Here is a 14,191-nt window from a genome sequence, read left to right on the forward strand (position 1 = left end):
CAGATATAAGGGCACCGGGTAGTATTGGGGAGGTGCATATTTGTCTAGGTGTAGGAGTGCCAGTCAGTTAGTTTGTGTGTGTGTGTGTGTGTGTGTGTGTGTGTGTGTGTGTGTGTGTGTGTGTGTGTGTGTGTGTGTGTGTGTGTGTGTGTGTGTGTGTGTGTGTGTGTGTGTGTGTGTGTGTGTGTGTGTGTGTGTATGCTTGTGGTTAGAGTGTGTGTGATAATGTATAAATCAGGTTAAATGTATTCTAGCTCAGGGTTCTGTATTTATTGCCTGACTGTGATGTCACACCAAGACAGACAGGACCCTGATCTGCCTGGGGACACATGGAGCAATACGGTCTCCCTGTGGGTGGGTGATATATATACACACACACACACACACACGCACACACACATACGCACACACGTTGAGCACACAGCTATTCCCTCTCTCTCCATTTCTCACCTCCCTTTTCTCTACCTGCTCCTGTAATGAAGTGTAATTATCAGATGTTGGGTGGGCGGTATGATCCTACCAGGGCAGGAAGACACAGTCAATGCAGCGCTCTCAATAAAATCGAATCATTTTTAACTCTGTATTTCTATCCCATTTACGTCAACCCTCGAAGTCTATTTTCACTTTCCTATTTTCTCGGGAATGTCCTCTTTTCATCGGTGTTAAGTTGTTACTTTCCATCTCTCTCTAACTATCTGGATATCTAAATTAATATACACTGCTCAAAAAATAAAGGGAACACTAAAATTACATATTCTAGATCTGAATGAATGAAATATTCTTATTAAATACTTTTTTCTTTACATAGTTGAATGTGCTGACAACAAAATCACACAAAAATAATCAATGGAAATCAAATGTATCAACCCATGGAGGTCTGGATTTGGAGTCACACTCAAAATTAAAGTGGAAAACCACACTACAGGCTGATCCAACTTTGATGTAATGTCCTTAAAACAAGTCAAAATGAGGCTCAGTAGTGTGTGTGGCCTCCACGTGCCTGTATGACCTCCCTACAACGCCTGGGCATGCTCCTGATGAGGTGGCGGATGGTCTCCTGAGGGATCTCCTCCCAGACCTGGACTAAAGCATCCGCCAACTCCTGGACAGTCTGTGGTGCAACGTGGCGTTGGTGAATGGAGCGAGACATGATGTCCCAGATGTGCTCAATTGGATTCAGGTCTGGGGAACGGGCGGGCCAGTCCATAGCATCAATGCCTTCCTCTTGCAGGAACTGCTGACACACTCCAGCCACGTGAGGTTTAGCATTGTCTTGAATTAGGACGAACCCAGGCCCAACCGCACCAGCATATGGTCTCACAAGGGGTCTGAGGATCTCATCTCGGTACCTATTGGCAGTCAGGCTACCTCTGGCGAGCACATGGAGGGCTGTGCGGCCCCCCAAAGAAATGCCACCCCACACCATGACTGACCAACCACCAAACCGGTCATGCTGGAGGATGTTGCAGGCAGCAGAACGTTCTCCACGGCGTCTCCAGACTCTGTCACGTCTGTCACATGTGCTCAGTGTGAACCTGCTTTCATCTGTGAAGAGCACAGGGCGCCAGTGGCAAATTTGCCAATCTTGGTGTTCTCTGGCAAATGCCAAACGTCCTGCACGGTGTTGGGCTGTAAGCACAACCCCCACCTGTGGACGTCGGGCCCTCATACCACCCTCATGGAGTCTGTTTCTGACCGTTTGAGCAGACACATGCACATTTGTGGCCTGCTGGAGGTCATTTTGCAGGGCTCTGGCAGTGCTCCTCCTTGCACAAAGGCGGAGGTAGCGGTCCTGCTGCTGGGTTGTTGCCCTCCTACGGCCTCCTCCACGTCTCCTGATGTACTGGCCTGTCTCCTGGTAGCGCCTCCATGCTCTGGACACTACGCTGACAGATACAGCAAACCTTCTTGCCACAGCTCGCATTGATGTGCCATCCTGGATGAGCTGCACTACCTAAGCCCCTTGTGTGGGTTGTAGACTCCGTCTCATGCTACCACTAGAGTGAAAGCACCGCCAGCATTCAAAAGTGACCAAAACATCAGCCAGGAAGCATAGGAACTGAGAAGTGGTCTGTGGTCACCACCTGCAGAACCACTCCTTTATTGGGGGTGTCTTGCTAATTGCCTATAATGTCCACCTGTTGTCTATTCCATTTGCACCACAGCATGTGAAATGTATTGTTAATCAGTGTTGCTTCCTAAGTGGACAGTTTGATTTCACAGAAGTGTGATTGACTTGGAGTTACATTGTGTTGTTTAAGTGTTCCCTTTATTTTTTTGAGCAGTGTATATTCTTTTATATATGTTTTTACATATAGCCTACAGTAACATAAACTAATTAAAATGCTATTGTGTTATTTGAAATACATATTTTTCATATAGTGCATTGGGAAAATATTCAGACCCCTTGACTTTTCCAGATTTTGTTACGTTACAGACTTATTCTTAAATGCATTAAATAAATAAAAATCCTCACCAATCTACACACAATACCCCATCATGACAAAGTGAAAACAGGTTAAAATATGGGAGAAACTTCCAGAAGGACAACCATCTCTGCAGCACTCCACCAATCAGGCGTTTATGGTAGAGTGGCCAGACAGAATCCACTCCTCAGTAAAAGGCGCATGACAGCCTGCTTGGAGTTTTCCTAAAGGACAAGATTCTCTGGTCTGATGAAACCAAACAAATGTGATATTATTTTTTTTAAATATATACATTTGCTAGATTTTCTAAAAACCTGTTTTTGCTTTATTATTATGGGGTATTGTGTGTAAATTGACCAGGGAAAAATGCACTGTATTCTAATGTTACTTAAGACCTTCATAAACACAACAAAATTATTGTTTTTGCAATAGCATATGTGAAATGCATTAATTACACTGAAAACGTTGCAGTCAGCATGACTGATCATTAGCTTGAAGGGGGGTCCCTTGAAGCCCAGAGGTTCTAGTCTCAAGAGCCGTAAGTGTTGCTTAGATGTTTCACCCTACATGTGTTTACTATACCTTCTCTAATACCTTCTGTTATAGAACAGAGTCCCACTGTAAGAGTCCCACACAGTAAGGGTGGAATTACCCAGACACATGTATACTGTATGTCTTTATACTGACCCCAGTACACTTTGCACGCTGCACAGTGACCTAGGGTAGTTAGAAGGGTCTGAAGTAGAGGTTGGGGGAAGCGTGTGCCCCAGGGTAGTTAGAGGGGTGTGAGGTAGGGATTGGGTAGTTTCAGAACTTTTGTGAAACAGCACAGATGAAAAGAATATGGCAAATAGAAATCAAAACTAGATGGTCTTCAAAGATAGATAGGAGGGGTTGAGGGGAGCTGAAGGATGGGACTAAAAACAAACAGAAGATAACTACGGAAAAATATTCTGTGTCTGTAAAATGTACATACAGTATAAACTGGAAGTAGAAGTCTACGTGTTGTTGTCCATTAGTTTACTGCAATTACGGGATGGGTGGTAAGGTAAAATAATATTGTATATTTTAAAAATATATACAGTAGTAGTCAAAAGTTTGGACACCTACTCACTCAAGGGTTTTTCAAAATGAATGTAATATTTTCTACATAGTAGAATAATAGTGAAGACATCCAAACTATGAATTAACACATGTGGAATAATGTAGTAACCATAAAAGTGTTAAACAAATCTAATTAGATTTTATATTAGCCACCCTTTGCCTTGATGACAAATTTGTACACAGATGACAAATGTGTACACAGTCAATCAGTCCCAAATTGTTTTAGATATCTATAGTCTACGTTCGAAAAGGTGCAGCGTGTGTGTGTGTGTGTGTGTGTGTGTGTGTGTGTGTGTGTGTGTGTGTGTGTGTGTGTGTGTGTGTGTGTGTGTGTGTGTGTGTGTGTGTGTGTGTGTGTGTGTGTGTGTGCGTGCGTGCGTGCGTGTGCGTGTGTGTACGTGCAGCATTTATGTTCAATGCATTAGTGCGTGTTCATCTGTGATACTGAGCAGTATGGGTGTAAATATGTTTGTGAACATCCAATCTATGAGCAGACCCATGAACTACCTGTATGATTGGGGTCAAACATACAAAGCTAGTTGCCATATTCTTCACACTCCAGTCGCCATGTGCCTTCTCTCCCTCTATCTACCTACATACATATATCTCTCTATCTCTCAATCTATCTGTATCTTTACCTCACTCTCTATCTACAGTTGAAGATGGAAGTTTACATACACTTAGGTTGGGGTCATTAAAACTTGTTTTTCAACCACTCCACAACTTTCTTGTTAACAAACTATAGTTTTGGCAAGTCGGTTAGGACATCTACTTTGTGCATGACACAAGTAATTTTTCCAACAAATGTTTACAGACAGATTATTTCAGTTATAATTCACTGTATCACAATTCCAGTGGGTCAGAAGATTACAATAACTAAGTTGACTGTGCTTTTAAACAGCGTGGAAAATTCTAGAAAATTATGTCATGGCTTTAGAAGCTTCTGATAGGCTAATTGACATAATTTGAGTCAATGAGGTGTACCTGTGGATGTATTTCAAGGCCTACCGCCAAACTCAGTGTCTCTTTGTTTGACATCATGGGAAAATCAAAAGAAATCAGCCAAGACCTTAGAAAATGTTTTGTAGACCTCCACAAGTCTGGTTCATCCTTGGGAGCAATTTCCAAACACCTGAAGGTACCACATTCATCTGTACAAACAATAGTACGCAAGTATAAACACCATGGGACCACGCAACTGTCATACTGCTCAGGAAGGAGACGCATTCTGTCTCCTAGAGATGAATGTACTTCCGTGCGAAAAGTGCAAATCAATCCCAGTACAACAGCAAAGGACCTTGTGAAGAGTCCTATATCGACATAACCTGAAAGGCCGCAGAGCAAGGAGGAATCCATCGCTCTACAAACTGCGATAAAAATGCCAGACTACGGTTTGCAACTGCACGTGGGGACACAGATGGTACTTTTTGGAGAAATGCCCTCTGGTCTGAAGAAACAAAAATAGAACTGTTTAGCCATAATTACCATCATTATGCTTGGAGGAAAAAGGGGGAGGCTTGCAAGCCGAAGAACACTATCCCAACCGTGAAGCACAGGGGTGGCAGCATCATGTTGTGGGGGTGCTTTGCTGCAGGAGGGACTGATGCACTTCACAAAATAGATGGCATCATGAGGCAGGAAAATTATGTGGATACATTGAAGCAACATCTCATGACCCACTGGGAATGTGATGAAAGAAATAAAAGCTGAAATAAATAATTATCTTTACAATTATTCTGACATTTCACATTCTTAAAATAAAGTGGTGATCCTAACTGACATAAAACAGATCATTTTTACTAGGATTAAATGTCAGGAATTGTGAAAAACTGAGTTTAAATGTATTTGGCTAAGGTGTATGTAAACTTCCAACTGTATCTCCTTATACTGTATCTATCAGTGAATGTATTTTCATAAATCTTTCGCTCGCTGCATTCTGTATATTCATCTTTCTACCTCTCTCTCTTTCTCCCTCTGTCTCTCAGTGCATATCTCCCTCTTTCAATCTCTCTCTATCTCCCTGACAGTCTTCATTTGTATGTAAATGCAGCCCAATCCTGATCATTTTGCCGTGATGAGTGGAAAGAAGCCAGAGGAGCTTCCTGTCTGCTTCCTGTCTGTCCCAAAACCACATTCAGACTCACACTGTCCTCGAGTCACAATATCTCCCTCTCACACGCAAACACACACACACGCACGCACGCACGCACGCACACACACACACACACACACACACACACACACACACACACACACACACACACACACACACACACACACACACACACACACACACACACACACACACACACACACACACACACACACACACACACACACAGAGAGAGAGAGGCAGGGTGAGAGAGAGAGAGAGACAGGCAGAGAGAGTGAGAGAGAGGGAGAGAGAGAGAGAGAGACTCAGAGAGACATAGACCTGACAACCCCAGAAGAGATGTGATAGAATGTGAAGGCTGCATATGCAGAGTAAACACACAGTATGTCAGACAGGTCTACACTGTACTGTCATAGAGCATGGCTGACTACTGAAATGCACGCACATGTAACAGTATAACTTTAAACCGTCCCCTCGCCCCGACACGGGCGCGAACCAGGGACCCTCTGCACACATCGACAACAGTCACCCACGAAGCAGCGTTACCCATCGCTCCACAAAAGCCACGGCCCTTGCAAAGCAAGGGGCAACACTACTTAAGTCTCAGAGCAAGTGACGTAACTGATTGAAATGCTACTAGCGCGTACCCGCTAACTAGCTAGCCATTTCACATCCGTTACACACACATGCGAGCACACACAAACACACATGTACGGATGCATACACTTACACGCACGCATACACTCATGCACGCATACACTCATGCACGCGTGCACACACACGAACACGCACACCTAGAAATGACTAACTCTCAATGGCCTCCAACCAAACCAGCAGCAATGCAACATGAATACAGAGAAAGATGTTCATGTCTTGTTGACTACTGTCTGTTTATAAAACTAGTGTGTTGCCAAGGACAATAAGGAAACAACTAAATGAATTCCAGTTGTAATTCCATATTACATGACAACTGGAGACTAGAAAGGATATTAATAGTAGACAGAAAATGAAAATCTCATTTTTGGCAGCACTTGGTACATTTGCATACATATTGCCATGGTAATTTCAAAGCCAACATGAATCCCTTAGTGAGCTTTACAAAACAATTCTTCATTTGGCACAGACCAACGTCATCTTCTAAAAGTGTCTTTACACCTGAGTGCTCCACGAAAGGTTTTCACAGAAGACTGTCTTTTACAAACATTGTGTCACAATTAGTTTTTTAAAGATTACACATAATAATAATAATAATAATAATCAAAGAGTGGCCCCAGGAATAAAAGTGGCCCCAGGAATCAGACTCACTATACTGGCGTTGAAGGTCCCATGCTCTACCATCTGAGACACAGAGGACCAGCATACTATTATTCATTGTATTATAATACGGTTCGCTATTACATTAGTTATTGATTCATCCTCTGGTAAAGCTTGAGAATCCTCTGATCTAGAAGGTTATGTGAAGGAGGTTGTCATGTTGAGGATTCCACATATAGAAACCAGGGTGGCTTGTGTGTGTCGCCCTTGACCAAGTTCATCCCTGCTGTAACACAATCTTAGAATAACTCCTCCAATTGACCTCAAATTAACAAGGACCCCTTTATAGAACAGACTGTTCCCCTGTTGGGTGAGAAAGGGTGTCACTCACTCAGTCACATTAGCTGTTGGACTCTTGGACTTCTCTCTCCTTTTATTTTTATATTCTTGATGATAAAGGCCTCTCCTTTATGCATTCAAATAGTAATACTGTGTGGATTCATCTAGCTGGAGGAAGTCATTTGACGTCTAAATGGATGTTATTTGGTTTCAATAGTATCTCCCCAATAAAGGGCAGGAGACCTGGCTTCCCCTTGCAGATCTGTAAAATCCAGAGTTATATACAGAACCATTGAAAAGTTTGGACACAGCTACTCATTCAAGGCTTTTTCTTTATTTTTACTATTTTCTACATTGTAGAATAATAATAGTGAAGACCTTGGTGTGCAAAGCTGTCATCAAGGCAAAGGTTACTACATGATTCCATGTGTTATTTCATAGTTTAGTTTTAATGTTTTCGCTATCATTCTACAATGTAGAAAGTAGTAAAAATAATGAAAAACCCTTGAATGAGTAGGTGTCAAAAAAACTTTTGACTGTTACTGTATTTACATATATTTTATTTTACCCTTATTTTACCAGGTAAGTTGACTGAGAACACATTGTCATGTACAGCAACAACCTGGGGGATAGTTACAGGGGAGAGGAGGGGTGAGATGAGACAATTGGAAAAATCTACTGCTGTACTCCATAGCAGAGCTAAAGAGGATTTTTTAATTATGTAAAATGTTTCATATTACAGTAAGAATGACTTATTCATTTTAAACACACAAATAAAAGAACACGGATTTAATCTACAGCAGGCTGAGGAAATGTTCTCTCTGTTTCTCTAAGCCCTCTACCTACTTTTCTAGGGGGAATTTATCTACCCATCTGCTACTGAAGGCAACCCATCAGAGGGAGAGAGAGGGAGAGAGGGAAAGAGCTAATGAAAGAGAGAGAGAGTGAGAGAGAGTGTGACACAGAGAGAGGGAGAGAGCGAATGAAAGAGAGAGAGTGAGAGTACGGACCTTTTGAACTCTCTGGCAGGGATAAGTGAAACATGACTCTAAAACAAAGTGACAGAGGAAGAGGTCTCAGCAGCGAATCCCGAGAGAGAGAAAGAGATAGAGAGAGAAAGAGAGAGAGAGAGAGAGAGAGAGAGAGAGAGAGAGAGAGAGAGAGAGAGAGAGAGAGAGAGAGAGAGAGAGAGAGAGAGAGAGAGAGAGAGAGAGAGAGAGAGAGAGAGAGAGAGAGAGAGAGAGGAGAGAGAGAGAGGAGAGAGAGAGAGAGAGAGAGAGAGAGAGAGAGAGAGAGAGATGACAGTGCAAGAGTCAGTGACCCGTTCATCTAGCCAGTCACTACAAGGACAGCTCCAGTATTGTCAGAGCCTGGGCTAACCTACTGGAGTTAAGGACACCACTGCCAACAGCATGGAAGAATACTCACTGGATGGCTGCACACACACACACACACACACACACACACACACACACACACACACACACACACACACACACACACACACACACACACACACACACACACACACACACACACACACACACAGTGTATTGATTCAAAATGTACAGTGTTGTGTTGTGTAGTTTAGTGTAGTGTAGTGGTGTGTAGTGTAGTGGTGTGCAGTGTAGTGTTGTGTAGTGTTGTGTAGTGTAGTGTTGTGTAGTGTAGTGTTGTGTAGTGGTGTGTAGTGTAGTGGTGTGCAGTGTAGTGTTGTGTAGTTTAGTGTAGTGTAGTGTTGTGTAGTGTTGTGTAGTGTAGTGTTGTGTAGTGGTGTGTAGTGTAGTGTAGTGTAGTGTAGTGTTGTGTAGTGTAGTGGTGTGTAGTGTAGTGTTGTGTAGTGTAGTGTAGTGTTGTGTAGTGTAGTGGTGTGTAGTGTAGTGTTGTGTAGTGTTGTGTAGTGTTGTGTAGTGTTGTGTAGTGGTGTGTAGTGTAGTGTAGTGGTGTGTAGTGTAGTGTTGTGTAGTGTTGTGTAGTGTAGTGTAGTGTAGTGGTGTGTAGTGTAGTGTAGTGTAGTGTAGTGTAGTGTTGTGTAGTGTAGTGTAGTGGTGTGTAGTGCTGTGTAGTGTAGTGTAGTATAGTGGTGTGTAGTGTAGTGGTGTGTAGTGTAGTGTTGTGTAGTGTAGTGTTGTGTAGTGTAGTGTGGTGTAGTGTAGCATTGTGCAGTTTAGTGTAGTGTAGTGGTGTGTAGTGTAGTGTTGTGTAGTGTAGTGGTGTGTAGTGTAGTGTTGTGTAGTGTAGTGGTGTGTAGTGTAGTGTTGTGGTGTGTAGTGTAGTGTAGTGTAGTGTAGTGTTGTGTAGTGTAGTGTAGTGTAGTGTTGTGTAGTGGTGTGTAGTGTAGTGTAGTGTAGTGTAGTGTTGTGTAGTGTAGTGGTGTGTAGTGTAGTGTTGTGTAGTGTAGTGTAGTGTTGTGTAGTGTAGTGGTGTGTAGTGTAGCATTGTGCAGTTTAGTGTAGTTTGTGTAGTGTTATGTAGTGGTGTGTAGTGTTGTGTGGTGTAGTGTAGCATTGTGCAGTTTAGTGTAATGTTGTGTAGTGTAATGTTGTGTAGTGTAGTGGTGTGTAGTGTTGTGTTGTGTAGTGTAGTGGTGTGTAGTGTAGTGTAGTGGTGTGTAGTGTAGCATTGTGCAGTTTAGTGTAGTTTGTGTAGTGTAATGTTGTGTAGTGTAGTGGTGTGTAGTGTTGTGTTGTGTAGTGTAGTGGTGTGTAATGTTGTGTAGTGTAATGTTGTGTAGTGTAGTGGTGTGTAGTGTTGTGTTGTGTAGTGTAGTGGTGTGTAGTGTAGTGTAGTGGTGTGTAGTGTAGCATTGTGCAGTTTAGTGTAGTTTGTGTAGTGTTGTGTAGTGTTGTGTAGTTTAGTATTGTGTGGTGTAGTGGTGTGTAGTGTAGTGCTGTGTAGTGTTGTGTAGTTTAGTGTAGTGTTGCGTAGTGTTGCGTTGTGTTGTGTAGTGTTGTGTATTTGAGTGTAGTATTGTGTAGTGTTTTGTTGTGTCGTTTAGTGCTGTGTAATGTTGCGTAGTGTTTTATAGTGTTGTGTTGTGTAGTGTTGTGTATTTTATTGTTGTGTAGTGTACTTGATGTTGTGGAGTGTAGTGTTGTCTAATGTTGTGTTAGTAAAGCTCAGTGAGTGTTAAGGGGTCAGAGGTCCATCTGGAGAGCCCCCTTATGTAACTCTATGAAACATTAACATCTGTAACACAGTACACCCACACAAACACACATACACACACACACACAGAATCAGCACAACAAAAATTATGAGAAAATGAAAAAACACACAGCAAACAAACAAAGGAGAAAATATCACTGTAGTAACCATAGTTCCTCACATACTCAGAAAGTGAAAGAGATAATGAGATAATGTGTAAGGGTGTGTGTGTCTGTGTGTGTGTGTGTGTATGTGTGTGTGTGTGTGTGTGTGTGTGTGTGTGTGTGTGTGTGTGTGTGTGTGTGTGTGTGTGTGTGTGTGTGTGTGTGTGTGTGTGTGTGTGTGTGTGTGTGTGTGTGTGTGCGTGTGGGTGTGTGAGAGAGGGTGTGTGAGGGTGTGTGTGTGAGTGAGGGTGTGTGAGGGTGTGTGTGTGTGTGAGGATGTGTGTGTAGGTGTGTGTTTGGAGTCAGTGAGTGTGTGACAAAGATGAAAGAACATTTTCAATTAATATCTGTATAATGAATCTGGGCTGTTTAATAATGCAGTTAACATTACTCCCATTACCACAGCTACTGTAGCACTAGAGCTGGGATGAGGAACTGAAAATGATCAACAGCGACCATACCGATCACTTATCACAGGCATTTTGTTGATATCGTTCATTACAATAAGTAGTCTTTACTAGAGAAATGTGAAGCTTGAAACAAAATAAGTTTGCTAATATGGGTGATTGTTAATAGGACAATTGTTAGCTACAAAATTATAAAAGTGCACATGAATGTTTTAAACATATCGTTCTATTTATCATTACCGCATCAATTCAGGCAGTTTATCCAGATATGGATTTTGGTCCCAGCTCTAGCTAGCACTCCAGTTCAAAGGGTGTGTGTGTGTGTGTGTGTGTGTGTGCGTGCGTGCATGCGTGTGTGTGAGTGAGTGTGTGTCTGTATTATAATCCAGACAAAATGGAGTCCTCTTGCCCAATAGATCGTCTTTATTAGGGGAGAGGGGGAGGTTAAAGCTGTTCCTCGGTACGAACCCAAACAGCCTACAGTAATCCCTTTAATATTTATGCAGATGGAGATTCTCGTCCTTGATTCTCAGTACAATTAATGGCGTCTTCAAAATGAATGTTTGTACACATAATTGCATACACATACATACTAAGATTTTATGTTGGGACTTATTCTGAAAATACTCTTCCCAGACTCAGCTGCGCGTGAGGAGTAAGGGGAGAGATGTGTGTCAGAGAAGTGAAGTGATGGAGATGTAACCTAACGTGTTGTGCAACTGCTACTTGGAAGCATTAAATTACAGAAAATAACTTGATTGTAACCCGACTCTTTATTATCGAACCCACGGGCCCTTCGGAGAAGGAGATAGATAATTAAGTAAAATAATTAGGGTTACACAGGCACTATGAATTACCCCCTCCATTTAATTCAGCAGCAAACTGGGCCGACTAACCTTCTAGCGAGGAATTAAAACAATCCCTTTTATCTCTGTGTTTACTCAATTATTGATATCTCCTCCGATAAGCAGTAGCATTATGGGTGTATGTCTGTATGTCTGTCTGTCCACTAGAACACACCCGCCATTTTACACTACACACGTACACGTTACAAAGTACAAACACCTACTCAATGACACAAACACAGTAAAACTAGAGGACACTGGAGAGGAAATCCCAAAATATAACAAACAAGAGGTCAGGGGTGGATCAGGGAACTAAGCTGATAATGAGTAGCATTGCATGAGACCCGAAGACTTTATCTCAGTGGGATAAAAGTCAGGGTCTGAAGACTTTATCTCAGTGGGATAAAAGTCAGGGTCTGAAGACTTTATCTCAGTGGGATAAAAGTCAGGGTCTGAAGACTTTATCTCAGTGGGTTAACAGTCAGGGTCTGAAGACTTTATCTCAGTGGGTTAACAGTCAGGGTCTGAAGACTTTATCTCAGTGGGTTAACAGTCAGGGTCTGAAGACTTTATCTCAGTGAGCTAACAGTCAGGGTCTGAAGACTTTATCTCAGTGGGTTAACAGTCAGGGTCTGACAGATATGCACAGCCATTCTCTCTCTCTCTCTCGCTCTCAGAGAGAGCGAGAGAGAGAGAGAGAGAGAGAGAGAGAGCGAGAGAGAGAGAGAGAGAGAGCGAGAGAGAAAGAGAGAGCGAGAGAGAGCGAGAGAGAGAGCGAGAGAGAGAGCGAGAGAGAGAGAGAGAGAGAGAGAGAGAGAGAGAGAGAGAGAGACAGAGAGAGAGAGAGAGAGAGAGAGAGAGAGAGAGAGAGAGAGAGAGAGAGAGAGAGAGAGAGAGAGAGAGAGAGAGGGCAGTGCCTCTGCAGCGGCAGTAGCAGCTTTTAATTGTGTGCACACACAGACTCATGCACACGTGTACACATTTATTGACACATACACACACTGAAACATACACACACACAACTCGTAGCCAGCCAATGCTGGAGCAAGCTTCAATTTAAGTCCTTACCTTGGTCATGTTTAATCCACCAGACCCTTCACATTCCACTGGACCTCAGTAACCACAGGTTACAACCATAAATAACCTGCAGACTGTAACAGCTTCATTCTTTATGGTGTATCACTCAGTTAGGGATAAATAACCTGCAGACTGTAACAGCTACATTCTTTATGGTGTATCACTCAGTTAGGGATAAATAACCTGCAGACTGTAACAGCTACATTCTTTATGGTGTATCACTCAGTTAGAGATAAATAACCTGCAGACTGTAACAGCTACATTGTGACCCGTTTCAGTAAACTAGGCATATGTTGTGCATCACTACTACACAGGAGAGCCATTTGAACATAAACTTTGTTTAAATAAAAAAAAAGTTTTGGGGCAGAAATGCCTTCTGGAAGATGTAAACTTTCATGTGCCTTAATAACAAACTTGTATGCCATCTGTAAATATGAATACAAGTGTTAAATTACGAGCCTAGTTGGTTTAGCAATGGAAAAAGACAGAAACCTTTCTGCTAGCCATGATTGGCTGAGATAATGGATGGGTAGGACATGATCAGAGATGAGTTCAGATTGGTCTGCCATGTAGCGCGCTTCTGTCAATAACATGAGCTGCTCAGTATGTGTATCTAATCCCTTCTAACACGGCTTTTTGAAAAAATATATCACGTAGCAGAACTGCAAAACTGTTGCTCTCCACTTTCTAGAGGACCAAGTTTTGAAATCAGTGGAATTAGAGTACGATAGCTAAGGAGATGGAGACATTTCTGGTGTTTGATTGCAATAATGCAGAGGGAGTCGAAATGAGAACACACTGAAGGCTATTGTTTAAAAAAATCCTGTCTCTGGATTACATCTTCAAACTAAGGGCAACCATGGCATCAGTGACAGAGGGAGAAGCGTCCATTCATGTATAATAGTATAATAGCTAGTCTAGCTAGCTACATTATCAGATATTACACGTTTCTAATTTTGTCAGAACGTTGTTTTCATGTCAAGTTAAAGCGTACTGTTAGCTAGCTAGGTCACGTTAGCTGGCTTTCTCGCTAGCTAACGTTACGTGTATGATCTGTATAGTAATATTATTCGTAGCTCAGAGCCATTTGCATTGCGACTGTTAGTTATAGAGTAATGTTAGCTACTGTTAGCTAGCTAACATTGAAACTGGTTGGTTAGCTGCCAGCAGACTCATGCAGGGTAGTAACATTATGAGTTGGGATTATGGTTCATTCATTTGTATTGTATTGGTCACATACACATGTTTAGCAGATGTTATTACGAGTGTAACGAAATGCTTGTAAGAATTGTTTAGCTAGCTACATGTCTAAACA

At 42.3% G+C, this 14,191-nt stretch overlaps 1 protein-coding gene across 5 annotated transcripts in view; it reads right to left on the minus strand.

Moving 5' to 3' along the window:
* The window catches only part of LOC129820755 (interleukin-1 receptor accessory protein-like 1-B), a 473,510-nt gene that overhangs the window by 312,617 nt on the left and 146,702 nt on the right, over positions 1-14,191 (minus strand). The window lies entirely within an intron of this gene.

The sequence above is a fragment of the Salvelinus fontinalis genome, chromosome 23, assembly GCF_029448725.1.
Source record: "Salvelinus fontinalis isolate EN_2023a chromosome 23, ASM2944872v1, whole genome shotgun sequence".
Classification (NCBI taxonomy): domain Eukaryota; kingdom Metazoa; phylum Chordata; class Actinopteri; order Salmoniformes; family Salmonidae; genus Salvelinus; species Salvelinus fontinalis.